The following is a 7,500-nucleotide window of genomic DNA, read 5'->3' as shown; positions in this document are numbered from 1 at the left end:
CCTCAGCGGCACCCCTGGTACCCTCAGCCTTACCCCTGGTACCCTCAGCCGCACCCCTGGTACCCTCAGCGGCACCCCTGGTACCCTCAGCGGCACCCCTGGTACCCTCAGCCGTACCCCTGGTACCCTCAGCCGAACCCCTGGTACCCTCAGCGGCACCCCTGGTACCCTCAGCGGCACCCCTGGTACCCTCAGCGGCACCCCTGGTACCCTCAGCGGCACCCCTGGTACCCTCAGCCGTACCCCTGGTACCCTCAGCGGCACCCCTGGTACCCTCAGCGGCACCCCTGGTACCCTCAGCTGCACCCCTGGTACCCTCAGCGGCACCCCTGGTACCCTCAGCGGCACCCCTGGTACCTCCGCCATTGAAAATGAATGGGCGGCCTTCCCACCTGCCGTCAGCCGCCCGGAGGGGGAAATAGAAAATATTCGAAAGTGCGGAGCTCCGCCGTCAGAGGCCGGCTTTTCGCCCGGGGTATCCGCCCCGGGGCGCCTCTCGGGCGACCTTCCCAACTGCCGTCGGCCGCCCGGAGGGGGAAATAGAAAATATTCGAAAGTGCGGAGCTCCGCCGTCAGAGGCCGGCTTTTCGCCCGAGGTATCCGCCCCGGGGCGCCTCTCGGGCGGCCTTCCCAACTGCCGTCGGCCGCCCGGAGGGGGAAATAGAAAATATTCGAAAGTGCGGAGCTCCGCCGTCAGAGGCCGGCTTTTCGCCCGAGGTATCCGCCCCGGGCGCCTCTCGGGCGGCCTTCCCAACTGCCGTCGGCCGCCCGGAGGGGGAAATAGAAAATATTCGAAAGTGCGGAGCTCCGCCGTCAGAGGCCGGCTTTTCGCCCGAGGTATCCGCCCCGGGCGCCTCTCGGGCGGCCTTCCCAACTGCCGTCGGCCGCCCGGAGGGGGAAATAGAAAATATTCGAAAGTGCGGAGCTCCGCCGTCAGAGGCCGGCTTTTCGCCCGAGGTATCCGCCCCGGGCGCCTCTCGGGCGGCCTTCCCAACTGCCGTCGGCCGCCCGGAGGGGGAAATAGAAAATATTCGAAAGTGCGGAGCTCCGCCGTCAGAGGCCGGCTTTTCGCCCGAGGTATCCGCCCCGGGCGCCTCTCGGGCGGCCTTCCCAACTGCCGTCGGCCGCCCGGAGGGGGAGATAGAAAATATTCGAAAGTGCGGAGCTCCGCCGTCAGAGGCCGGCTTTTCGCCCGAGGTATCCGCCCCGGGCGCCTCTCGGGCGGCCTTCCCAACTGCCGTCGACCGCCCGGAGGGGGAAATAGAAAATATTCGAAAGTGCGGAGCTCCGCCGTCAGAGGCCGGCTTTTCGCCCGAGGTATCCGCCCCGGGCGCCTCTCGGGCGGCCTTCCCAACTGCCGTCGACCGCCCGGAGGGGGAAATAGAAAATATTCGAAAGTGCGGAGCTCCGCCGTCAGAGGCCGGCTTTTCGCCCGAGGTATCCGCCCCGGGCGCCTCTCGGGCGGCCTTCCCAACTGCCGTCGGCCGCCCGGAGGGGGAAATAGAAAATATTCGAAAGTGCGGAGCTCCGCCGTCAGAGGCCGGCTTTTCGCCCGAGGTATCCGCCCCGGGCGCCTCTCGGGCGGCCTTCCCAACTGCCGTCGACCGCCCGGAGGGGGAAATAGAAAATATTCGAAAGTGCGGAGCTCCGCCGTCAGAGGCCGGCTTTTCGCCCGAGGTATCCGCCCCGGGCGCCTCTCGGGCGGCCTTCCCAACTGCCGTCGACCGCCCGGAGGGGGAGATAGAAAATATTCGAAAGTGCGGAGCTCCGCCGTCAGAGGCCGGCTCCACGCTTCATTCATCCGACCGAGACGCCTCTCCGCCGGCCACACTCGGCTGCGGGGCCGGCCCGCTCTCCGCCATTGAAAATGAATGGGGGGCATTTTCTCATGCTTTCAATCCGCCTAAGAGGCATCTTTCCCGGCCAACTTTGTGCCCCTGGTACCTCCAGCATCGAGAAAGCATGGTGACTCGTCCGACACATGCCCCCCTATATACGTTTCGGAAAGTATTTTGGTGAACGGTCACTTTCTAAGCCTTTCGCCTTCTTGACCCCCTAACTCCGCATATCTGGTTTACCTACTACAGCGCCCCTAACGACCAAAATCGGTACTGCTACCCCTGGTACCCCCGCCATTGAAAATGAATGGGGGAATTTTTTTAATCCCCCAGGCCGGCCAGGAGGCCCCTTTCCCGGCCAAACTCGCACGCTGGGCCGGCCCGCTCTTTACCCCTGGTACCCCCGCCATTGAAAATGAATGGGGGAATTTTTTTCAATCTCCCAGGCCGGCCAGGAGGGCTCTTTCCCGGCCACACTCGCACGCCGGGCCGGCCCGCTCTTTACCCCTGGTACCCCCAGCTCTACCCCTGGTACCCCCGCCATTGAAAATGAATGGGGGAATTTTTTCAATCTCCCAATCCGACCAAGAGGCCTCTTTTCCGGCCAAACTCGCACGCCGGGCCGGCCCGCTCTTTACCCCTGGTACCCCCAGCTCTACCCCTGGTACCCCCGCCATTGAAAATGAATGGGGGAATTTTTTCAATCTCCCAATCCGACCAAGAGGCCTCTTTTCCGGCCAAACTCGCACGCCGGGCCGGCCCGCTCTTTACCCCTGGTACCCCCAGCTCTACCCCTGGTACCCCCGCCATTGAAAATGAATGGGGGAATTTTTTCAATCTCCCAATCCGACCAAGAGGCCTCTTTTCCGGCCAAACTCGCACGCCGGGCCGGCCCGCTCTTTACCCCTGGTACCCCCAGCTCTACCCCTGGTACCCCCGCCATTGAAAATGAATGGGGGAATTTTTTCAATCTCCCACGCCGGCCAAGAGGCCTTTTTCCCGGGCACGCACGCTCGCCGGGCCGGCCCGCTATTATTAAACTCTCACCCCTGCAAGGAGGCCTTTTTCCCGGGCACGCACGCTCGCGGGGCCGGCCCGCTATTATTAAACTCTCACGCCGGCCAAGAGGCCTTTTTCCCGGGCACGCACGCTCGCCGGGCCGGCCCGCTATTATTGAACTCTCACGCCTGCAAGGAGGCCTTTTTCCCGGGCACGCACGCTCGCGGAGCCGGCCCGCTATTATTAAACTCTCACGCCTGCAAGGAGGCCTTTTTCCCGGGCACGCACGCTCGCCGGGCCGGCCCGCTATTATTAAACTCTCACGCCTGCAAGGAGGCCTTTTTCCCGGGCACGCACGCTCGCCGGGCCGGCCCGCTATTATTAAACTCTCACGCCTGCAAGGAGGCCTTTTTCCCGGGCACGCACGCTCGCCGGGCCGGCCCGCTATTATTAAACTCTCACGCCTGCAAGGAGGCCTTTTTCCCGGGCACGCACGCTCGCCGGGCCGGCCCGCTATTATTAAACTCTCACGCCGGCCAAGAGGCCCTTTTCCCGGGCACGCACGCTCGATGAGCCGGCCCGCTATTATTAAACTCTCACGCCGGCCAAGAGGCCCTTTTCCCGGGCACGCACGCTCGATGAGCCGGCCCGCTATTATTAAACTCTCACGCCGGCCAAGAGGCCTTTTTCCCGGCCACGCACGCTCGCGGAGCCGGCCCGCTATTATTAAACTCTCACGCCTGCAAGGAGGCCTTTTTCCCGGGCACGCACGCTCGCCGGGCCGGCCCGCTATTATTAAACTCTCACGCCTGCAAGGAGGCCTTTTTCCCGGGCACGCACGCTCGCCGGGCCGGCCCGCTATTATTAAACTCTCACGCCTGCAAGGAGGCCTTTTTCCCGGGCACGCACGCTCGCCGGGCCGGCCCGCTATTATTAAACTCTCACGCCTGCAAGGAGGCCTTTTTCCCGGGCACGCACGCTCGCCGGGCCGGCCCGCTATTATTAAACTCTCACGCCTGCAAGGAGGCCTTTTTCCCGGGCACGCACGCTCGCCGGGCCGGCCCGCTATTATTAAACTCTCACGCCGGCCAAGAGGCCCTTTTCCCGGGCACGCACGCTCGATGAGCCGGCCCGCTATTATTAAACTCTCACGCCGGCCAAGAGGCCCTTTTCCCGGGCACGCACGCTCGCCGAGCCGGCCCGCTATTATTAAACTCTCAGGCCCGCTATTATTAAACTCTCACGCCGGCCAAGAGGCCCTTTTCCCGGGCACGCACGCTCGATGAGCCGGCCCGCTATTATTAAACTCTCACGCCTGCAAGGAGGCCTTTTTCCCGGGCACGCACGCTCGCTGAGCCGGCCCGCTATTATTAAACTCTCACGCCGGCCAAGAGGCCCTTTTCCCGGGCACGCACGCTCGCCGAGCCGGCCCGCTATTATTAAACTCTCACGCCGGCCAAGAGGCCTTTTTCCCGGGCACGCACGCTCGCCGAGCCGGCCCGCTATTATTAAACTCTCACGCCGGCCAGGAGGCATTTTTCCCGGGCACGCACGCTCGCCGTGCAGGCCCGCCATTTGCCTACCACACCGCCGTCTGGCGGACACCAAGCGGTACCGCCGACCCCTCCCGTTGAAAATGAATGGGGGATTTTTTTTCAATCCCCCAAGCCGGCCAAGAGGCCTTTTTCCCGGGCACGCACGCTCGATGAGCCGGCCCGCTATTATTAAACTCTTACGCCTGCAAGGAGGCCTTTTTCCCGGGCACGCACGCTCGCCGAGCCGGCCCGCTATTATTAAACTCTCACGCCTGCAAGGAGGCCTTTTTCCCGGGCACGCACGCTCGATGAGCCGGCCCGCTATTATTAAACTCTCACGCCGGCCAGGAGGCATTTTTCCCGGGCACGCACGCTCGCCGTGCAGGCCCGCCATTTGCCTACCACACCGCCGTCTGGCGGACACCACGCGGTACCGCCGACCCCTCCCGTTGAAAATGAATGGGGGATTTTTTTTTACAATCCCCCAAGCCGGCCAAGAGGCCTTTTTCCCGGGCACGCACGCTCGATGAGCCGGCCCGCTATTATTAAACTCTCACGCCGGCCAAGAGGCCCTTTTCCCGGGCACGCACGCTCGATGAGCCGGCCCGCTATTATTAAACTCTCACGCCTGCAAGGAGGCCTTTTTCCCGGGCACGCACGCTCGCTGAGCCGGCCCGCTATTATTAAACTCTCACGCCGGCCAAGAGGCCCTTTTCCCGGGCACGCACGCTCGCCGAGCCGGCCCGCTATTATTAAACTCTCACGCCGGCCAAGAGGCCTTTTTCCCGGGCACGCACGCTCGCCGAGCCGGCCCGCTATTATTAAACTCTCACGCCGGCCAGGAGGCATTTTTCCCGGGCACGCACGCTCGCCGTGCAGGCCCGCCATTTGCCTACCACACCGCCGTCTGGCGGACACCAAGCGGTACCGCCGACCCCTCCCGTTGAAAATGAATGGGGGATTTTTTTTCAATCCCCCAAGCCGGCCAAGAGGCCTTTTTCCCGGGCACGCACGCTCGATGAGCCGGCCCGCTATTATTAAACTCTTACGCCTGCAAGGAGGCCTTTTTCCCGGGCACGCACGCTCGCTGGGGCCGGCCCGCTATTATTAAACTCTCACGCCGGCCAAGAGGCCCTTTTCCCGGGCACGCACGCTCGATGAGCCGGCCCGCTATTATTAAACACTCACGCCTGCAAGGAGGCCTTTTTCCCGGGCACGCACGCTCGCCGGGCCGGCCCGCTATTATTAAACTCTCACGCCGGCCAAGAGGCCTTTTTCCCGGGCACGCACGCTCGATGAGCCGGCCCGCTATTATTAAACTCTTACGCCTGCAAGGAGGCCTTTTTCCCGGGCACGCACGCTCGCCGAGCCGGCCCGCTATTATTAAACTCTCACGCCTGCAAGGAGGCCTTTTTCCCGGGCACGCACGCTCGCAGAGCCGGCCCGCTATTATTAAACTCTCACGCCGGCCAGGAGGCCTTTTTCCCGGGCACGCACGCTCGCCGTGCAGGCCCGCCATTTGCCTACCACACCGCCGTCTGGCGGACACCAAGCGGTACCGCCGACCCCTCCCGTTGAAAATGAATGGGGGATTTTTTTTTCAATCCCCCAAGCCGGCCAAGAGGCCTTTTTCCCGGGCACGCACGCTCGATGAGCCGGCCCGCTATTATTAAACTCTCACGCCGGCCAAGAGGCCCTTTTCCCGGGCACGCACGCTCGATGAGCCGGCCCGCTATTATTAAACGCTCACGCCTGCAAGGAGGCCTTTTTCCCGGGCACGCACGCTCGCCGGGCCGGCCCGCTATTATTAAACTCTCACGCCGGCCAAGAGGCCTTTTTCCCGGGCACGCACGCTCTCCGGGCCGGCCCGCTATTATTAAACTCTCACGCCTGCAAGGAGGCCTTTTTCCCGGGCACGCACGCTCGCCGTGCAGGCCCGCCATTTGCCTACCACACCGCCGTCTGGCGGACACCAAGCGGTACCGCCGACCCCTCCCGTTGAAAATGAATGGGGGATTTTTTTTCAATCCCCCAAGCCGGCCAAGAGGCCTTTTTCCCGGGCACGCACGCTCGCCGGGCCGGCCCGCTATTATTAAACGCTCAGGCCGGCCAAGAGGCCCTTTTCCCGGGCACGCACGCTCGCAGAGCCGGTCCGCTATTATTAAACGCTCACGCCTGCAAGGAGGCCTTTTTCCCGGGCACGCACGCTCGCCGGGCCGGCCCGCTATTATTAAACTCTCACCCCTGCAAGGAGGCCTTTTTCCCGGGCACGCACGCTCGCGGGGCCGGCCCGCTATTATTAAACTCTCACGCCGGCCAAGAGGCCCTTTTCCCGGGCACGCACGCTCGCCGAGCCGGCCCGCTATTATTAAACTCTCACGCCTGCAAGGAGGCCCTTTTCCCGGGCACGCACGCTCGATGAGCCGGCCCGCTATTATTAAACTCTCACGCCTGCAAGGAGGCCTTTTTCCCGGGCACGCACGCTCGCGGGGCCGGCCCGCTATTATTAAACGCTCAGGCCGGCCAAGAGGCCCTTTTCCCGGGCACGCACGCTCGATGAGCCGGCCCGCTATTATTAAACGCTCAGGCCGGCCAAGAGGCCCTTTTCCCGGGCACGCACGCTCGCAGAGCCGGCCCGCTATTATTAAACTCTCACGCCTGCAAGGAGGCCCTTTTCCCGGGCACGCACGCTCGATGAGCCGGCCCGCTATTATTAAACTCTCACGCCTGCAAGGAGGCCTTTTTCCCGGGCACGCACGCTCGCCGGGCCGGCCCGCTATTATTAAACTCTCACGCCGGCCAAGAGGCCTTTTTCCCGTGCACGCACGCTCGCCGAGCCGGCCCGCTATTATTAAACTCTCACGCCTGCAAGGAGGCCTTTTTCCCGGGCACGCACGCTCGCCGGGCCGGCCCGCTATTATTAAACTCTCACGCCTGCAAGGAGGCCTTTTTCCCGGGCACGCACGCTCGCCGGGCCGGCCCGCTATTATTAAACGCTCACGCCTGCAAGGAGGCCTTTTTCCCGGGCACGCACGCTCGCCGGGCCGGCCCGCTATTATTAAACTCTCACGCCGGCCAAGAGGCCCTTTTCCCGGGCACGCACGCTCGATGAGCCGGCCCGCTATTAT

This window comes from Hippocampus guttulatus, unplaced genomic scaffold (assembly GCF_054856545.1).
Source record: "Hippocampus guttulatus isolate MCC_2025c unplaced genomic scaffold, RoL_Hgut_1.0 HiC_scaffold_144, whole genome shotgun sequence".
In the NCBI taxonomy this organism is placed as follows: domain Eukaryota; kingdom Metazoa; phylum Chordata; class Actinopteri; order Syngnathiformes; family Syngnathidae; genus Hippocampus; species Hippocampus guttulatus.
This window is presented reverse-complemented; position numbering follows the sequence as displayed.